The sequence below is a fragment of the Ambystoma mexicanum genome, chromosome 2q (assembly GCF_040938575.1).
Source record: "Ambystoma mexicanum isolate Mex_15411 chromosome 2q, UKY_AmexF1_1, whole genome shotgun sequence".
In the NCBI taxonomy this organism is placed as follows: domain Eukaryota; kingdom Metazoa; phylum Chordata; class Amphibia; order Caudata; family Ambystomatidae; genus Ambystoma; species Ambystoma mexicanum.
The window spans coordinates 1,141,877,291-1,141,897,913 of record NC_090924.1 but is presented as its reverse complement, the minus strand read 5'-3'; positions in this window follow the sequence as shown (position 1 = coordinate 1,141,897,913).

Below are 20,623 nucleotides of genomic sequence, written 5' to 3'. Positions count from 1 at the left end.
CTTGTACCCATCGGCAGAGGTGATGCAGTGTTTGTTCGTACCTATCCTAGGTATAACTTGGATACCATTTGCCTTCCGAGTTTGCTGTGCTGTTGCAGCCAAGTATAGATTAGTGAGGGTCTAGACGCCCCCTATTTATCCTGGGGAGTCCGCGTAGGTGGATGAGGCAGCTGTTCCAGATAGGGTGTCAGGTCCTCGTGTGGTTTCCACACATACCGAGTATGCAGTTTACAATGGTCTGGTTAGGTCGCCGCCAGAGTGTTGCTGCCTTGAGGGTCCAGCTAGTGCCATGTTCCAACCACAACAAGCGCAGTGCCACATCCCACCCCACGAGGGTTGGAGGCACTGTGGGGGTATCCCACCGAGAGTGTGGCCTGTTATGCGCAGTCTATCCTTCGTTCCCTCACACACACCACAGTAGTTGACATGTAAGGGGTCAAGCTACTCACAAGGTGCCGCAGATCCATTCCGATCCCTGCAGTAGATTCGATGTGTCCTGTGGGTGCTGTGTCCCAACAATCTGCCTTGGGTCTGTGCCGGATGAAAGCAGTGTTATTTGGCACCCCAGGTTGGGTGTACAACACTTCAGCATGCTTCTGGCAGTGGTGGTTCCTGCTGTGCCAACAAGGAGGTTGGGAGGGAGAGTTGGGCCAAGGATCTGCTCACTGGTGAGGCTCCTGTCACCTCTGGGGCACACTGCCCGCCCACGGTGCCGATAAGGAGTATGGAAATGACAGTAGCAAACAGTTTCAGCAGAGGTCCTCCTTCCTCTGTGGTGATATAATGCCGTCCAACAAGAATGCTGGGATCCCGGCTCCAGGTGTCCACTGGAGCCGGGGGTGGGCCAATGGGGTTTGCAGCCTGGAATGTCACAGTCTCACTGTCTTTGCCCGGGGCTGGGAGAATTGAGTGCAGATCCTTGCTGCAGCGTGTCACTCTCCCTGAAATTGGGCTGCCCACAGAACAGCACCAGTTTAATTGGCGCAAATAGTGTATACCGGAGGGTGCAGGACCTGGGCCGCTTCAGTGTTCGGGCCCCTCAGTCTCTGTAGCCGCTCTCACCACCGTCCTGCTGGGCCCCAGCAGGCAGTCGCCCGAGTGGAGCCTGGAATCTTCAGTTCCCGGAGGTGTGTAAAGCTGGGAGATGGATCAATCGAAGGAGTGAGCTTGCACCAGCGTAGTCCTGCTGATTTTATCTTGGTTGGCAAGGATATTGGAGTTATATTTTATTTTCACCGCCTGCTCCATTACGGAGCTTAGAGAAGAACCGCCATCTTGATGGCTGCTCCACAGCGCCCCCCATTCTTGTAAAATTCTCAACATGTATTGACATTCATTTTTGTAAAGTACCTTTTAGGACCAGTAGAAAGCATTGCCTGGTAATCAGCTAGTTCAATGCCCTTCCTCATTAAATGCTGCTTGTTGTGAAGGGCCTCATCACGAGTTTGATGTTAATCTAGTGGTAAATCCGTGGAATTACTGCCAAACTAGGCTAACGTTATCACTATTCAATCCTGGGGTATTTCCACAGGATTGCGAGTGGCGTTAATGTAGTGTGAATCCCCTTTTTGGCGATTTTCAATGGATTTACCGTGAGCAGTAATAGTGTGTGGTAAATTCTCTGAGTTGCAGAGGGCAGGTGGAGGATGTACCGCCTGCAAAATGCTGGAAGTACACTCTCCCCTTTGCCTCCCGACATGTAGTACGGCATTGCATTAATGCAGTGATTCACTGGTGGTAATGGAGTTACTGCCACTGTCCCACCGTACTTGTAATGAGGGTTGGGCTATATCTGCTATGAATTTTGTAAGTATTATGTAGGGCATTTTTTATGATTACATCTGGTAGTGATTTCTGCAATGGTATGGGTCACTTCCTGGTTTTGGAATAAACATGACAGGGGTCTGGTGCATGGTGTCTTGTGGGTTGTCCCAAGAAAGCATCTTATTATTTAGTAAAGTGAGCAATTTGCAGAGCATTTTGTTTATTTTGGTATTGAACTTCGAAGGTCCAAATGCACTGAATGTCCGGAGTGTCAACAGTAGGACTTAATGGGATGAAGGGAAGAGGAGCAGCCTCCCTTTCCAGAAGTACATTCTCCTTCTGACTAGATCACCCAGCAAGGCAATGTGCTCTCTGGAACGAGTGGCAAGTGCCCAGAGAAAAACTACTCCTGGGGAAATAACCTCTGTATAGGAATTGGTATTATAGAGCAGATGGACATCCTGAATAATGATGATCATGGCAAACAGTGCCATAGCAGAATACCTTCTGCAGCAGGAAACAGGGGGACAGGATTAGAGCAGAGCAGAAGCACTTGAACAAAGTAACTAGAGCTAAGAAAAGAGGGATGGAGCAAGAAGGACAGAGAAGGGGGGAAATGCTAAGATCTGACTCAGTATATCCACAGCTAACTCATGATGTTATGTTATGTTATGCAATGTTATGTTGATTTGTACCGTGCACCGCTAACACCCAAGGGCAGTCTGCTGGAGCTTGTCTGGCTCTGTAAGAGAGAAGGGCTGGGTGTGTTAGTGAGGATAGAATGATAGGATAGGTTCAGAACTAGGACGGACTGGCGTCTGTGAGTGTTGTTTTACATGTGGGAGTTGGTTCAGGAGGCTAGTGTGCTAGTGTTTGTGTTGGTGTGCATGTCATGTGATGCTAGGATAGATTGTGGTTGTGCGTACTGGTTAGTTGTAGCCATAAGGGGTCCAGAGTCACGGATGGGTGTTCAGGAGGCCCATGTGTTGTAACCATATGGGTAGGACTCAGTGCTTCGGATTTGTGCTAGTGTTTGTGTTGGTGTGCATGTCGTGTGCATGGATTTACTGTGAGCAGTAATAGTGTGTGGTAAATTCTCTGAGTTGCAGAGGGCAGGTGGAGGATGTACCGCCTGCAAAATGCTGGAAGTACACTCTCCACTTTGCCTCCCGACATGTAGTACGGCATTGCATTAATGCAGTGATTCACTGGTGGTAATGGAGTTACTGCCACTGTCCCACCGTACTTGTAATGAGGCTTGGGCTATATCTACTATGAATTTTGTAAGTATTATGTAGGGCATTTTTTATGATTACATCTGGTGGTGATTTCTGCAATGGTATGGGTCACTTCCTGGTTTTGGAATAAACATGACAGGGGTCTGGTGCATGGTGTTTTGTGGGTTGTCCCAAGGAAGCATCTTATTATTTAGTAAAGTTCAGAACTAGGACGGACTGGCGTCTGTGAGTGTTGTTTTGCATGTGGGAGTTGGTTCAGGAGGCCCATGTGTTGTAACCATATGGGTAGGACTCAGTGCTTCGGATGTGTGCTAGTGTTTGTGTTGGTGTGCATGTCGTGTGATGCTAGGATGGATTGTGGTTGTGCGTACTGGTTAGTTGTAGCCATAAGGGGTCCAGAGTCACGGATGGGTGTTAGGTCTATGACTATCTACTGTGCCGGGAAGTTCCCTCTAGGCTTGCAGAAGAACTTGAACAAAGCAACTCGAGCTTAGAACAGATGGATGGAGCAAGAGGGACAGAGAAGGGGAAAAAGGCTAAGATCTGACCCAGTATATCCACAGCGAACTCATTATTAGCTGGTCCAGTTTTACTCCTCGTCACTGCACTGAGACTGCTTTGTCTGTGTACTTAACTCCCTTTTCTGAGCCCTCTAATCTAAACACTCCTCTTTTCTTATCTTGCTCGACTTATCTGCTGCTTTTGACACCGTGGATCACTCTTGGCTCTTGGAATCTCTCTCCTCCTTTGGTCTTAGGGGTGCTGTTCTTTCCTGGTTCTCTACCTATCTTTTGAATCAAACCTTTTCCATTACCTGGGCCGGTCAGACCTCTTTACCCCTTCCCCTTGAGCATGGTGTTTCCCAAGGATCAGTCGTGGAGTCCCTTTGTCTTCTCTCTTTACACTTCTGAACTCTTAGCTATAATTTGTTCCTTTGGTCTTTCTCATCACTTTACCTTGACTCTGATCTTTCTTTTGTTCACCATATCTCTCTTACCTATTTTTTTTAATTTTTTTATTGATATAGTTGGAATATAACTTTTCAATATTTCTAATTCATAAAATACGAAAATGTGTCAAAATTTCATACAATAACATTAAAATAGAACAATTCATATATCACAATATAAAAATATACATCACATAAAACTTAGTAGAACATCACCATCATCACTATTTGAATAGTTAAAGAAAAAAGAAAAATAAATAAATACAACAAAGAAAAAACAAGAACGATTGAAATGCTGAACCATGCTCAATTTTCACAAGGCCTGTAGAATGACTATGTGGCCAAAATATTTTTTTTTACTAAACGATTTGTCAATTTTGCTGACATTATTTCACACATTCTTTAGATCTTCTCTGCTATCTAAATCAAGTGCTATTAAGTAATTTACAATTGCAATTCTATTTTTGTTAAGAGACGTGTTATAAAAGATAAGCCATAATTGTTCAGGAGTTGTAATAAACAAACCCTCAAGGTGATGTTTAAAGTGTTTTATGCGATGATTTAACAGAATAGGACAACTTGTTACTAAATGAGGTAATGTCTCTGATTCAGTTGGATTTTTACAAAAGCGACAGATGTTTTGCAATGGTGAAATTTATTTCCATTTTGCCAGAGTTGCTCTTGTATGCCAAACATCCAGTCTAAATCTTATAAAAAGATCTCGAAATCTCGCATTCGGGAATTGCAACAAGTACGATTCTGGTGTTCTGACTTTTTTAATTAAGGTGCAAAAACCTTTCGAGTGCTTAGTTGCAAGACATTGAGATCTTGTTTGAATCCAATCTGAGAGCATTATTTTTTCCTTTGATTCAAATAGGTACTTTTCAGTTTCTAATTGCCATTCTTTCATGTTTTTGTGAGTGGTTTCTTCCTTGTACGTAGACAAAATACTGAGTAATGTGCCTTATTTTGAGCCTATGATGCATTTCCGATAGAGACTGCACATCTTCCACATGTACATAGCATATAAGGACGTTAGTCCTAATTCATATCGTATCAAACACATTGGTACAGATTTGGGTAAACTCAGTAGCTTTTTGCAGAATAAGCCTTCTATTATTGTCCAAAAAGAAGAATCACGCCATGCTCTCGTGTCAGAGCCAAATAGCACCATCGGTATGGTTTTCTGGCAATAAAAGATCAAAGCTGGCTTCATGGAAAATGTACCATATTTATGATTTAGTATTCTTGCCTGTGATGTGGCTGTGTTCATTTTGCCCCATAATTTCATTGTAGTACGGTGCATCAGAAATAAAGTTGTTTACATTTAGACCCAGATACTTATACTCCGATACAATCTCCAGAGGTTTCTTCTGCATGTACCACAATTGCCGAATTCTTCGCTTCGCGTTCTTGGTAGCCACAATCATAATTTTAGATTTCTCCAAATTTATAGTCAGCTTATTGTTGGTAACATAGTCGTGTAATCGATCCAATAACATTTGAAGTCCTCTTGCTGTCTTTGCTAAAAGTACGAGGTCATCAGCATAGGATAGATACGGAATCGTATAATTTGACAATCGAGGGGAATCAGATGTTATGTTCATGAAATGATTTATTATGTCAGATATAAAAAATATTAAACAGAGAGGAATCCAACAGACAACCTTGCTTCAATCCTCTATATGTATATATGCTCTTGGAGAGTTTTCCATCCATAGAGAGTCTTATCTGGATTGAGGTGTCTCTCTTACCTATTGTTCCTTTCGTTTCCATCTATACAACATTTGTAAAGTCCACCCTTTTCTCACTTTTCAGGCTACCAAACTCCTTATCTCTTCCTTAATCTATTCATGACTTTTCTGCTCTAACACTCTCTTCGGTCTCCCAAGTTCTCGTCTTGCTCCTTTGAAATCAATCTATAATTTCTCTGTTAATCGACTCTGCCTTCTTTCCTACCATGACTCCATTTCTTCTTCACTTGTATCACTTGGCTGGCTACCATTTAATTCTGAACTTAAATTCCATTTCCTATGCTTAGTCTTTAAATCTCTCTACCAGTTTGCATCTGACTATTTGTATTTGTATTTATTTTATTTGTGTAGCGCAAACCAAGCCCAGAGGCTACCGGCCGCATATCTTTGAAACAGTGGTTACATAACAGTATGACATTGCAAAGAGCATTTAAGTTGAACATTAGAATACGATCACATTGCAGGTTAGACAACTAATACATAAGTAATCTGGTTTTTCAAAGTGTCAATGGTCGTCTGAGGTGACTAGCCAAAGTTTGGCTTTGTGTTTGAATGAGTTCAGGGAGGGCAGGTTCCACAGTTTGGCTGCCAGAACTGGGAAGCTGGACCCACCGGCTGTTTGGAGCTTGTATCCAGGGATCAGTAGGCTCTGGCTAAAGGCAGAGCTTAGTGAGCGAGGTGGATATACTGGGTAAACTGTGAGGATAAGTAGCTAGGGGCTTGGTTATTCATGGATTTGTAAATCAGGGCAAAAGATTTTAGTGAAATCCTTTGGGAGACTGACAGCCAGTGAAGGTTCTTCCTAATTTCAGAGATGTGGGCTGATCTAGGGATGTTGAGGACTGCTCTGATGGCGTTATTTTGTATGATCTGGAGTTTGTCAAGGTTGCATTGGTTAGTGCCTTGGTACAGTGTATTACAGTAGTCAAGTTTGGACATGACTAAGGTCCTAGCAAGGGTAGTGCAGTAGAGAGAAAAGGGCGACATGCTGTGATCAACTTGCATGTGTAAGCAGCGGCAGCTGCGACTGCATTCGTTTGTCTGTGAAGGGAGAGAGTGGAGTCAAGGTAGATTCTGAGGGTTTTAGTACCTTTGGAGACTTTTATGGAGTTTCCGTCGATATTAAAGGTGCTGAACATGGGGTTCAACTTATTAAGTCTTTGCTGTGTACCTAGGATGAGGAGCTCCGTCTTATCGTCATTAAGACAGAGCTCATGTTGTGCCATCCAGGTTTCAATGACATGGTATATGTCACTTAGGGATTTCGAGTCTACCGTGTAATCACCCGTGATGGGGATGAGTATCTGGGTGTCATCGGCATAATTGGTGTAGGTGACACCCAGATAGTCAAGCACATCAAACAGGGGTTTAGTGAAAACATTCTGGAGGGTAGGGGATACGCACGGTCCTTGAGGGACCCCGCAAGGGACTGGCGCAGGGTCCGCAGAGGAAGTTGGGGAGAATACCCCCATATGTCTGTTGTCTAGGAATGATTTAATCCAATTAGTGGCATTGTCAGAAAAGTGGGCTGCAGTTTTCAGGTGATGACAAAGAATTTGGTGGTTGACCAAGTCGAAGGCAGTGGATAAGCCTAATAGTAGTAGCAGGGCTAGTTTACCTTTGTCTTTTAGATCCTCAATTTGTGTTTTGAGGTCTAAGAGGGCTGTCTCCGTACCATGCTTAGGTCCGACGCCGGATTGTCTAGTGCCTAGAAGATTGTTAGTTTCCAGATAGTTCTGTATCTGTAGATACGCTGCTCTGTCTAAGATTTTTAGAAGAAACGGGACCGTCATGATGGGCCTATAGTTGGTTGGGACCTCAGGATCTAGGGTTGTTTTTTTTAGAAGAGGGTTGCAGGCTCCCATAGCGACGGAACGTTGTAAGGATGACCGCGGTCTAGTTGATTCACGCACTTCTGACGTTTCTGCGTCTGTTCATTTGCTGACTTTTTTCATGTGAATTCACCCCTGATTCATGGCCGCGTTAATAGATGTGTGCACTTTCATTGTTTTTTTATGCTCACTTTTCATTGGCGTGTTGATCATTCTACACACCGTTGTCTGCAGGCCTTCCAAGCTGTGACTTTTTTTTGCTTCCTTTCAGCATTGGCCACCGGCAGCCATTTTGCATGGCCCTTTCATATATGCATGTCATACATTGCCTAGAACTCATTGTGATCTCTATTTTGAAGATATCCATACAATTCAGTTTTCATGTGTGTTATTAATTATTTATGTGTACATATTTTTTCCTTGTTTCTTTCCTCCTCTGTTTCATTGGTTTTTGATCCGTCATTATAACATGGCAATCCTTTATAGCATTTTCACCGTGCATGATGAAGGATTTATTTTGATCCGAAAATATATTGTACCACATCAATTTAATAGCCTTCAAAAAGACCTCAGTGTACTTCGAAACACATGTTGGATGGCTGTGATGTTAAGTTGTGTCTGTGATGATAATTTGTAGATCAGCGTAATACAAGCAATACACGTTCTTAAATTGTATTCCCAGTCACCCAAATCATTGGTTCCTTTTATATTCTTTCACATTTTATGACGAGTGTGCACATTGGTCCAGGTATTCTATTGCTGTTATTACCAATCTGTGACGTTGGGCATCGCCACACCTGTATCCAGACCTGTGCTCTCTATCTACCTATGTATCGTTCTGCGATACCTACTTATTTTGGTGGAGTTGCTCTAGCCTGTTGGAGCTCAGCTTGTATTCCCAAGTTCAAGAAAGGACTTGTGGAGAACAGTCCATAAAGATCAGGGAAAAGCCAAAACCCTTGTGAGAGAGTTTTAAAAGTTGGTACAGAAGGTGACCAGATGCTATCTGAAAATTGGATAGTAAGACGAACTCTGGCCTTAGTTTGTTAGACTAGTGGTAGGGTCAGTTAGGGTTACAGTTTTGGACAGCAGACTTTTTCATTTGGACATTTCCCCATGACTGAAATGCACCTTAGTTATTCATATAAGTATTGAACACCCCATAGTGCTAGGGAAAGATATGCCTTATTTCTAACATTTAATCAATATGTATTGGAAATGTCAAAACAGTGTCTGCGTCCTTCTACTGAACCACCACACATGGTGTCAGAGTGGGATGCTCTCCAAATGGACAAAAGTAGGGGACCAGTGCTGTTCACTAATTTGAGTCACAAGGCCAAACCCCCTATGGTAGCCACATCAGAACCCATAGAGTTTGACTTACAAAGCAATGAAGAAATGTTGATAACAGCCTGGGAAAGGCAGCTGATCCCCACAGGGTTGAAGTTGATCTCTCCCCAAGGCACCTTTGTCAGACTAGCCTCGAAGTTAGGCTTGGCTTGGCGATATGGGCTGGATGTCTTGGCGAGAGTCTTTGATCCTTATTTCTGAGGGGATGTTAACATTCTCCTACACAGCTGCCGAAACAATTCGTATACAGTAAACGAGAGGGAGAACGTATCCCACTGGATAAAAACCTTGTTCTAACTACTGTATAGGGGGGAACCACAAGATTTATTAGACATGTTAATGTTAGTGTTAATGTTAAAGGTATTTGTATTGCGCACTGTCACCACCATGAGGAGTGGCAGATTTCCTCTGTATTATTCTAGAGGTATGTGTACAAGAAACTTGGCAGGAAAGAGAGGAAGCTGTCTTGCCCATTTCTCAAACTGTACAGAAGTTAATATCCCACACGGAGCGGTATGGGAATTAGTAAAAAACATCTTGGGGAAGCACAAGAACAACAAAAAAGGTTCTATAATAAGCATACCGTACCCTGTACTTTTTCAGTAGTGTAGTCAATCCTGGTTCTCCTACCCACTTCGGAAAACAAGATGATTTCCAAGTGTTTCGGTCCCTATGAAGTCTTGAAAAAGAAAGGCCCCTTGAATTACCCCATATCTTAACCCGATAGATGACAGAAAATGCAAGTCGATCACATTAACTTGCTAAAGGAGTGGAGAATAAACCATATTCAAAATACTACCATTACTATGGCCGCTGAATGTGAGACAATCAACACGTTTGCTTCCTGCAATCTATCGCCTTCCCAACAGAATGATATTAACACGTTGTTGGCCCAGTTTCCATTGGTATTTTCAGAACAACCAAGCTGGGTTGATCATTTTTTCCATTATGTTTGAACTCTCCATTGTTTTAGTCACAAAACCAGGTCAATCTTGGGGCTTTCGTATAGACTTCAGAAAGTAAAATTTCATCTCACTATTTCATAACTATCCAATGCCAAGAGTTGATAAATTGATCAAAAAGCTAGGCTCAGACAAATATAGATTCTGTATCTAACAAAGGGTTACTGGCAGGTCCCATTGAATCTGAGAGAAAACAGCCTTTTCAGTACTGCAAGGCCTATTCAAATTCAAGGTCTTAACGTTCAGTCCACGTGGACCCCAGCTAATTTTCAGAGAGTAATGGAAGTACTAATACCCTACTCAGCATTTTGTGGAGCATATCTCATTGACAAAGCGGTACACAGTGATAGTTGGTGCTAACACGTTCATCCTATATATGGCATCACCTGGGCCTTAGGGAAAGCAGGTTTAAGAGACAATGCCCTGAAATATCACCTGCCACAATCTGCAGTGAAATACCATAGGTTTTCCATTGGAAATTGCCTGATACAACCCCAGGCAGAGAAAGTAAGAGCAGTCCAACAAATGCCTACTCCAAAGAACAAAAGAGAAATGTGTGCCTTCCTGGGCTTGACCGGCTACTATAGAAGATTCATACCTCATTACTCCACCTTAGTCGCAAAGCTAACAAATACGTTAAAGAACGCTAAACCCCAGAAGTTACTCTGGGATAAATAAGATCAAACAGCTTTCGACCAACTGAAAACATACTTTGCCACAAACCCATCCTTAAGATTTCGGACTTCAATGAAGAATTCCTGTTGCAAACAGATTCATCAAAGGTGGGTTATGGGACAGTGCTCTCAGAAGAACATGATGGCATCGAGCACCCTGTGCTATATAGCAGTAGGAAGCTCTTCCCAAGTTAACAATCTTATGCTACGGTCGACTTGAGGCACTGGCGATCAAATGGGCTGTCATGCACTTAAGGTATTATCTGACCGGGAGAAGATTCAGGTTAATTACTGACCACTCACCGTTGACCTGGATGCGCTTATGAAAGGACACCAATGCCAGAGTAATAAAGTAGTACTTAGACTTACAACCCTTTTTTTTCACAGTTGAGCAGCGAAAAGTCAAGGAACCGTCAAATGTCGACTTCTGGAGGTGGTTTCTTGTCAATCGAGAAGGGGAAGACACAAACATAAGGGCAAGGGTATGTGACGAATTGAGGGAATTAATTCCAGCTCCCAAAGGGGGAGCCTCCCCCTTTGATGCTAGGGAGGTGAGCCTACTCTGATCACTAGGACATGGTTTACCATGTCCTTGCTGAGATGAGCTTCTCCCTTTCTTCTTGGAGGCACCAGGTCACGAGTCGTCCAGGGTGAACCGGGGTCAGTGCAGGCAGGAAACACAGCCCCCTTTGGTACCAAGCTGATTTAAGGACTTGGGCTGGGTCGGGGGCCATTTCCCCCACACCACAGGCTATGCTCACTTCCCAGAATTAGCGTGGTGTAAGGCAGTGGAACCACAAGGGTACCACTGGGCTGGGAAGTACTTGTTGGATATTCATAGGTCTGTCGAAGGAGCCACCCTTTGACAGCAGTTACATGAACAAGGAAGTATTGAAGGAAATGGGAAACTGGGCAAGGCAGAGAATACAGAGACAGGATGGCAGCAAAGAGGCAACAAGCAAGTAGGACTGAAAGAAGAGCCAACCGGCAGGCAGCAGATTAGAGAAGAGGGCCAGAGTAGGGAAAAGAACCAACAGGCGGGCAATAGGGCTCACAAGAACCCAGCAGGAGCATGAAAAGTAAAGGCAACAAGCCAGAACCATGGGGGCGTTAAAAACGCCTGCCTTTTATAGTGAGCGTAGATCTTCCGGCATCAGCGGTTTCCTAGGAAGCCAAAATGCCATAGCTGGGAACATGGTCACATGACCCTAGCTTTGAAGGCTACGTTGTGACATAAGCATGGCATGTCCTGACCACGGAAGCACCCTGCATTTCTTCGGCACCATCACGGAATACCTCACCGGCGCCCCCTGCTCTTGCAGACGTCTCAGAGACCCCAGATGCTGACTCGCCCACCCGCACCACCAGGGATACAGTGGCTAAGATCCAGTAGGTACATGGTGCAGGCGGCATGGCTGGCGATCGTAGCAGTGTGTAACCATCTGTCCCCCTGCGGGGGGTAAATGAACAGCAGGCTTCTAGGGGAACCGAAGGAAAAACAATCAAACAAGACGTGAGGCATGGACCTGCGAGTCCAGTTCCGAGGTGCGATTCACAGGGGCATAACCCTCCCAGTCAATCAGATAGTACAGACGTCCCTTACAGAAATGAGAGTCACAAATGGAACAAACCACTTACTCAGGAGAACCATCAACGGTTACCGGGCTAGGCCAGACATGAAGGCATCTGTAAGGATCAGGCACAAAACTTTTCAACAAGGAAACATGAAACACGGGATGTATCCGCCATGCAGCTGGTAGCAAAAGCTTGTAGGACACTGATGACAACCTTTACTGAACCACAAAAGGGCCCAAATATTTAGGAGCCAATTTGACAGGCAAGTTACCCAAGGGCAGATTCCTTGATCACAACCATACCTGGCCCCAATTCTGGTACAGGGTTTCCAGGCGACAGCGTTTATCTGCTTACTGCTTGGCACAGTTCCTAGCGTCCTGCAGAATGGTATCCGTGAGTAGGTGAATCTGAACATGCCGTATCATGGCATTTGCTGAGGGTACAGGGCTATCTGTGATACTCTCCAAGGGGGACAGACAGGGATGCTGCCTGTAGGTGACAAAAAAGGTGGATTCTGCATAGAGGAATACCAAGAATTATTATAGGCGATTTCTGCCAATTGTCCTGAGTTATGGTGGCATAGCATCGGAAATACTTCTCAAATGTCTGATTAGTTCTCTGTGTCTGGCCAGTGGTTTGAGGATGGTAAACAGAGCTGAGTCCCCTTTGTATCTTTAGATGCTGTGAGGAACTCATGGGGGCAACAGTAAAGAGAGACACAAGTGATCACAGCTCAAGGGTGTTTATTGAACAATGAATGCAGAGTGGGAAAACACCTAAGCTTAACCTAAATCTAAGATGAGAGCAAGCATTGACCTATAAATGAAAAATAAGGCACTCCTTGTAGTGTTGTGCCAAAATAAAAGGGCTGATACTAAAATAAAACTATTGCCAATTCCTTACAACTAATTACAGAAAGAGTGTGGGATAGGGTATCGAAATATACGAAACAGTGTTCAAATAATGAGTCAGGATGTGATTGCCATGAGGTCTCCCTTCTCCACGTTTTTAGCATGGGACAAGGTGGGACTTTGGAGCACAGCACACGCTCGAGCTTTCTCAGCACGAGCTGACAGTTCTGTTCCAGCTAGCAGCGTCTTCGATAGTAAAGTCTTTTTGTACAAAAAAGTCTATTGCCTTCGAAGGCCTGAAATATTATGGCCAATCTCCAATATTTTCACAGCACTGGGTGAGGTTGTAATCATAAATCTTCCAAATTACACATAAACATAGACCTGAGCACTGTGGATTAGTTGGTAAGATAACAACGGATGATGAGTCTTATGTTGACGTAAATAGGCAACCAGAGAACTCTGATTATCATTGCCATCTACAGTTGCTGCCTATTAAACAGCATTAAGGGTTGTGTGACAATCAGGAGGGTCTCGTAAAAGGTGGTTAGGAGAGGTGTTTTGTTCTAACGTTTGCAGGAAAGCTTTTAAGCTGGAGGGAGGTATAGAAATGGGGAGGGGTGGCTGACAATGAAATGCCCTAAGTGTCCTTGGGGACCTTTGACCTCTGTTGCTGCTCATTTGATTTTATCAGAGGGGCTCATTGAATATGTGGTCATCAGGGGGCCCATGGGCTTGGTTAGTGGCATGAGGTCTCTGATTCTAGAGAGTATAGTGTTTATTTGAGAATGTCAAGGGACACACCCATGACGCCAATGGAGGGAGTGGCTGAGACTGAGTTAGGTGAGGCAGGAGTGGAAGTTGACATGAGTGCAAGACCAACAAAGAGGTGTTGGTCATTGCCATCATTCCTTCATGGGTCCCCCAAACCCACTCCTGTAAGGATACAGTAAAGGTGTTGGTCCTGCCGTCCAAAAGCAAGTTTTAAGGCCAGGCCTGGAGATGCTGGAAGGCCCGGAAGGCAGGGGATGATGGCAACAGTTCTGTGCTGGGTTTCTAAAGATAGACCCAGATGTTCATGGTCCCTCAGCTGCTGCCATGCGCTCAAAATGAACCTTACTCTAACGTTTAGCAACAAAGGTCTTACTGCAAGGTTGCATAGCTGGTCCAATTTAGCCTGTGTTGCTCCCTTCAGGATGGGCATGGGGCTGCTGAGAGGCTGGCTGGCTGAGGATGATGGCCACCGTCCTGTGATTCGGTGCCCAGTGGATGTGGGGGCCCAGCATGTTAAAGCCTCTCCTCAGGATACAAACATTCCTGGATTATTTCCTTCTTGATATATGGCCCATTCCTTATGTAGAAATAGACCCATTTATAAAAATACCACATTCTATACATATTTTACATTATTTTATTTTCTATAAATCTCAGGGCTAGTCAGTCTTATATGTGTCAGTTTAAGCATTTTCATATTATATTTGAGGGCTGTGTAACACCATGAACACGGATCAACACACAAATGGCTTGACACAATGATATGATAGGCAAAGGTCTGTTATGATGCAGATAGAATAACACAAGGTATGGCCGGGCCCCGCCACAGATGTTCGCAGAGGTGAACACATGTATAAACTGACAAATATGACAAGTGACCTGTAAACGGACTGTTTAAAGATTAGGCATAATGCATAAAGAGAAGAATAGGTCTCAACACACAAGTAGGGCCTAAAGGTAGAGAGTACCTACACGCTTTGAAAAGGTTACAGCATACGCAAAAGGGTTACTCAAGTAGCCTATACATGAGAATAGGTAGAAGTAGATGGCAGCATACGTGGGCAGGGAATAAACCTATGGCGGCATGCAGCGCACGAGACATGAAGAACATTACCATGGCAGAGATTGTACCAGAGTACTGCCATTTTAGACAAAACTGTGAAACGCCTTTATTCTGAAATGCTGAATGCCAACATCGAAACTACCTTACCCAAACCACACAATATTCAGACAGACTCTCGGGCATCAATGCCATGAAGCAAGAGGGTCCTGACAGAGAATCCAAACCACTAGATAATAATTTAGGGAAGTGCTGTCATGATCACTGCTTCCAAGGAGCCAGGACCAGCCCAACGTCCTTGGAAGCAGGCCCCTAACCCTAATCCTAGGCACCAGCCGGTCCCCACTGGGACCTTTTGGACCTTGTCCTGGCGCCGGTGGCACCAGGCTCATCAAAACCATTGGTCCCGGCACTTTAAGCGCCGGGCTCATAATAGGTGTGAGGATGCTTGGGTGGTCTTACCTGCAGCAGACCATGCTGCTTACTTACCAGCCACTTAGAAGCTATCTAAGAACAGGGACTACTTTCTTACCTGGGTGGGGCAGCTCCACTCCCTGGATACAGCACTGGAACTCTTCTGGAAACTGGAACTCTTTTCTTACCTAGGCGGGGCCGTGGAAGAAGACGCCTCATCACTCCAAGGCTATTTAAACCACACCCGATAGATGAAGCGTGCTTCGCGTTATTCTGCATCTGCAGCAGAACGCTCACCGAGTCTGCTCCGGCTTTTCTTCTTCTGATCCTGGACCTGCAAGAATCCTACTTACCATTTCAGTATCCAGACATCATCAGCACCTGCAAAGAACAGAAACAACAGGTTAGCAAGGCGAACTTTACACGCAGCACTTACTCACCTGATCCATCGGCTGCGGCCGCTTCATCATGCCGCATCTCCACCTGCAAAGGCAAAAGCATTGCCATACTTACCGGCACGCTGTGGATTCCGGATTTCTTCATTCTGCATCGCCGCCTGTAAAGACAAAGCATCGTAAACAACTTACTGGCATTCCGCGGACTCCGGCGCTGCAAACCAACATCTGAAAGGCAAAAGAAAAGACATTAAGCAGGTATTTACTTACGTCCATCCCGCTCGTCGCAATAAAACGCCTGCAAATACTCCGGCGTCTCTTTAACACGAACTAAGCTGCAAGGAAAGAGACAATTAGAGCGCTTGCCATACTTACAAACTTCCTGGCGGGCGCTTTACTTCATTTTCCATCTCAAGAGCCCTACAATACATAAGGGAAAAGCATTATATAGAGTCTGCATATAAAAGTGCCACGCATTTAAAGACTATAAAGACAAAAGGTGTCCAGAAACTCACCGCTCGTGCAGACAACGTCTGTAACCATCCTCTGAATTCAAGAGGCCTATGTTTCACCAGTGAAGGAACTGGCAACGGCACCCTGCACCAGACGCAGATGGAGAGCCCAGCATTCACCTATATAAGAAACCTCACTCTTCGAGTCCGACACACAGTGCGAAGAGGTTCGACCCCAGAAGCCAATCGAGTCCTGCACATCACTTTTCGAGTCACAGACAGGTTCCTGCCAAGACCCGCGCCTCCGTGGGAATCAGGTGAGCGTTACAGAACGCGAAGCCCACCACAAAACTCCTACCCAGGCGCAATGGAAACCTCAGACACTGATCGACTAGCCCAGTTGCTCGGGGAATTAAGAGCAGAAGTACATGCAGCTCGTCAGGAAACGAACTCTCTAAGAAGAGAACTGATCATTTCCAAGGAGCGAACAGAGGACCTTGCTAGGCAGTTGTTACAAACGCAGGCAGGACAGACACCTTTGCGCGTTCCAGGAGGGAGTTATCCTTCTGCATCTGCTTCAAATCCAGTGCAAATCAATCTGCCCGGTAATGTGCCCTTGGCTCCGCCCGAACGCTTTTCTGGTGATCCAAAGAAATTCGCAGTGTTCATCAACCAGTGCCGCCTACACTTCTTATGTCGACCAGCTGGATTCCCAACAGACCAGACCAAGGTGGCTTTCGTGCTTTCTTATCTCAGTGGCAGCGCTGCAGATTGGTCGATCCCGTTTGATTTTCAGGCCTTCCAGTCCAGCATGGAGAAACTGTTCGCAAGACATGCACAAGGGCAGGCCTTGGACAATGAACTTCTCTCATTACGACAGGGTAATCAAGACCTCTTGACTTATATAGCCTCCTTCAATAGACTCATAGTGGAAACATAATGGCCCGAGGACAAGAGAATAACGCTTTTCTACAGAGGCCTGCGTGGAGAACTCAAGGATGTGTTAGCGCAAGTTGTGAATCCTCCACAAGAATGTTCTGATTATTTTGACTTAGTTGTCCAATTGGACCATAGACTACAGAACAGGAAGGCAGATCGTTCCAGATTTGATACCCGAGTGTTTTCTAAACCACAGACCTCGAATAAGGGAGCTGACACTGTGGAACCCATGCAAATAGGGGGCATGAAAGGACCTTTAACCCAAAAAGAGCAGGAAAGAAGAAGGCAGCTGCAATTATGCCTCTATTGCGGAAACTCAGGACACTTTCTTCGGGACTGTCCAGTGAAACCAGCTAAGAAGACTGTAGGAGCCGCGGATACCTGTACCACAAAGTCAGAGCAGGGAAACGACCTCGCCCGACAAGAGTAGAGGTCCTCTTGCCGAGCGTTAAGATCTGTCCCGTGACCTCGCATTTCGTGATACCCATGGTCCTCATTAGTCCTGAACGTCTGGATCGTTTGCATGCGATTGAAGCTTACATTGACAGCGGAGCAATCGGTAACTATGTGGACCGTGAAATGGTATCAAGGATGAATCTACCCCTTGTCCATAAGGCAGTAAAAGACGTCATCACTACTGTGGATGGCACGGAGATAGCCTCCGGACCAGTAACGCATGCCACCCAAGAAGTGACGCTAGTGAGTCAAGATGGACACCGGGAGAGAATCGTGTTCGATGTAATCAAGGCCCCTCAGTTCCAGATCATTCTGGGAATCCCTTGGTTAGAGAAGCACAATCCTCAGATCGATTTGCGAGCAAAGACGGTTCAGTTTCCAGAGTGTTTTACCACTTGTTATCCTCGGTCTGATGTTTCACTGGCGGCAATCTCTTCTGAGGAGGTTCCCAAATTACCTCCCGAATACCAGGAATTCCAAGACGTCTTCCGGAAGGATCAAGCTAACACCCTGCCTCCTCATAGGTCTTACGACTGTCAAATAGATCTGATACCTGGAACAACTCCTCCTTGCAGCAGGATTTATGCCCTCACCGAGCCAGAGAACCTTCACCTCAGACAGTACCTGGACCAATACCTAGCTAACGGGTTTATCCGTCCTTCAAAATCTCCAGCTTCATCGGCTTTGTTCTTCGTTCCAAAAAAGGAAGGAGACCTTAGGACTTGCATAGATTACCGCGCCCTGAATCAGATCACCGTTAAAAACAGATACCCGTTACCTTTGATCCCTGAACTCCTGGACCAAGTCAAAGATGCATGTATATACACAAAGCTGGATCTCAGAGGAGCCTACCACTTGGTACGGATAAAAGAGGGCGATAAATGGAAAACGGCCTTCCGCACCAAGTACGGGCTATTCGAATATCAAGTGATGCCCTTTGGACTGTGTAATGCTCCTGCTGCTTTCCAATATTTTATGAACGATGTCCTTAGAGAACTCATAGACGTGTGTGTTGTTGTCTACATTGACGACATCCTCGTCTATTCATCATCTGAAGAAGAACATCAGAGACACGTTAAAAAGGTTCTCGAGAGATTGCGTCAACATAATCTTTTTGCTAAGCTTGAGAAATGCGTTTTCAACGTAACAGAAGTCGAGTTCCTGGGATTCATATTGTCGCCTAACGGAGTCCATATGGATTCAAAGAAAGTTGATGCAATTATCAAGTGGCCATCACCAACCTCTGTAAAAGGAGTTCAAAGCATGTTAGGATTCGCTAACTTTTACCGCAGATTCATTCCTGAATTTTCTCAGATATTCCAGCCCATCACCGCTCTGTTGAAAAAGAACAAATGTTTTGAGTGGTCTTCTGAAGCAGAACAAGCTTTTCAGGACTTAAAAGCTAAATTCATTTCTGCACCTGTATTGAAACATCCTCGCCCAGAACTTCCTTACATCGTGGAAACGGATGCTTCTAGTCTTGCTATGGGGGCAGTGTTATCACAAAGAGATCCGGTCACACACCAACTACATCCTGTTGCCTTTTGGTCCCGCAAGTTTTCGCCTCCCGAGATCAACTATTCAATTACAGACAAGGAACTTTTGGCCATCAGATCGGCCTTTAAAGCCTGGCGGCATTATCTTCTAGGAGCCAGACACACAGTCACCGTAATGACTGACCACCGCAATTTACAATATCTAAAGACAGCCAAAGCTCAATCTTCCAGACAGCTTCGCTGGGCTCTGTTTCTAGCCGAATTTGACGTTATAATTACTTATCGACTAGGCAGTAAGAACGGAAAAGCAAATGCCCTCTCCCGGATGGGGGTAGATGAACATTTGACCAATCCAGAACCAATACCCATAATTCCAGAACAAAGAATTTTGGGTTTGGTCAGCGCTCAATCTTTTGAAGACATCAAGACCATGGTTAAATCACTCCTAACTCCGGGCGATTTACAAGATTGGCAATTAAAGGGGAAAGAATTTTCAGTGGATCAAGACCTACCATATTTCCGAGGACGATTGCATTTACCCTGTGAGAAAATACAAAAACAAGTAATCTCCTGTTATCACGACTCTCTAATGGAGGGTCACCCTGGCATTACCAAAACCATGGAAAAGATTAAAAGACATTTCTGGTGGCCGTCATGGAAAAAGGATATTAGAGACTTTGTAATCTCCTGCGGTGTGTGTGCCCAGAATAAAAGTCAGAAGGAAAAACCAGCCGGCCTACTACAGCCACTAGACATCCCTCCCTGTCCATGGCATACCCTGTCCATGGATTTCATCACGGACTTACCTCCATGCTCGGGGTATACTACCATTTTAGTAGTTGTGGATCTATTCTCCAAGATGGCTCACTTCATTCCCCTAAAGGGTCTACCATCAGCCTCAGTATTGGCCCGAGAATTCTTAGAAAACATCGTTCGGCTACACGGTTTTCCCTCGGTTTTAGTCTCCGATAGGGGAAGTCAATTCATCTCTCACTTCTGGCGCAGTTGCTGTCGTCTAGCCCAAATTGATGTAAGACTTTCAACTAGTCACCATCCCCAAACTGACGGACAAACCGAAAGGACAAATCAAACTCTAGAGCAATATCTATGTTGCATGCTCCAACAAACTGAAAACCCCTGGAAGGATATTCTTTGGATCGCTGAATACGCTTACAATAATTCGATTCATTCTCGAACAGGGAAGACTCCCTTCTTCTTACTATACGGACACCATCCTAGAACTTCTAACCTGGATCCTCCCCAAGAATTCGAAGCACCTGCTGTGGATCACTTGCACTCGGAGATCACCCGTGCTTTTAAGAAAGCCTCGGCCCATCTGCAAAGAGCTAAAGCTCAATTCAAAAGAGGAGCAGATCGACACCGTAAAGAGGCTCCTTATTACGCTGTAGGAGATCAAGTCTGGCTATCCACTAAGTACCTGCCTCTAAAGGGACCCCGCACCTTCATCCCGAGATACCTTGGACCCTATCTCATATCTGCCATAATTAATCCGGTGGCTGTCAAATTGGAGTTACCTACGCATATGAAAATACACCCAGTATTCCATGTCTCCTTATTAAAACCTGTGCAACCAGAAACCCGATTGACTGAACTCCCAGAACCGGTTTTAGTAGATGGAGAACTTGAATTCGAAGTAAAGAACATCCTAGACTCCAAAATCTCCAAAT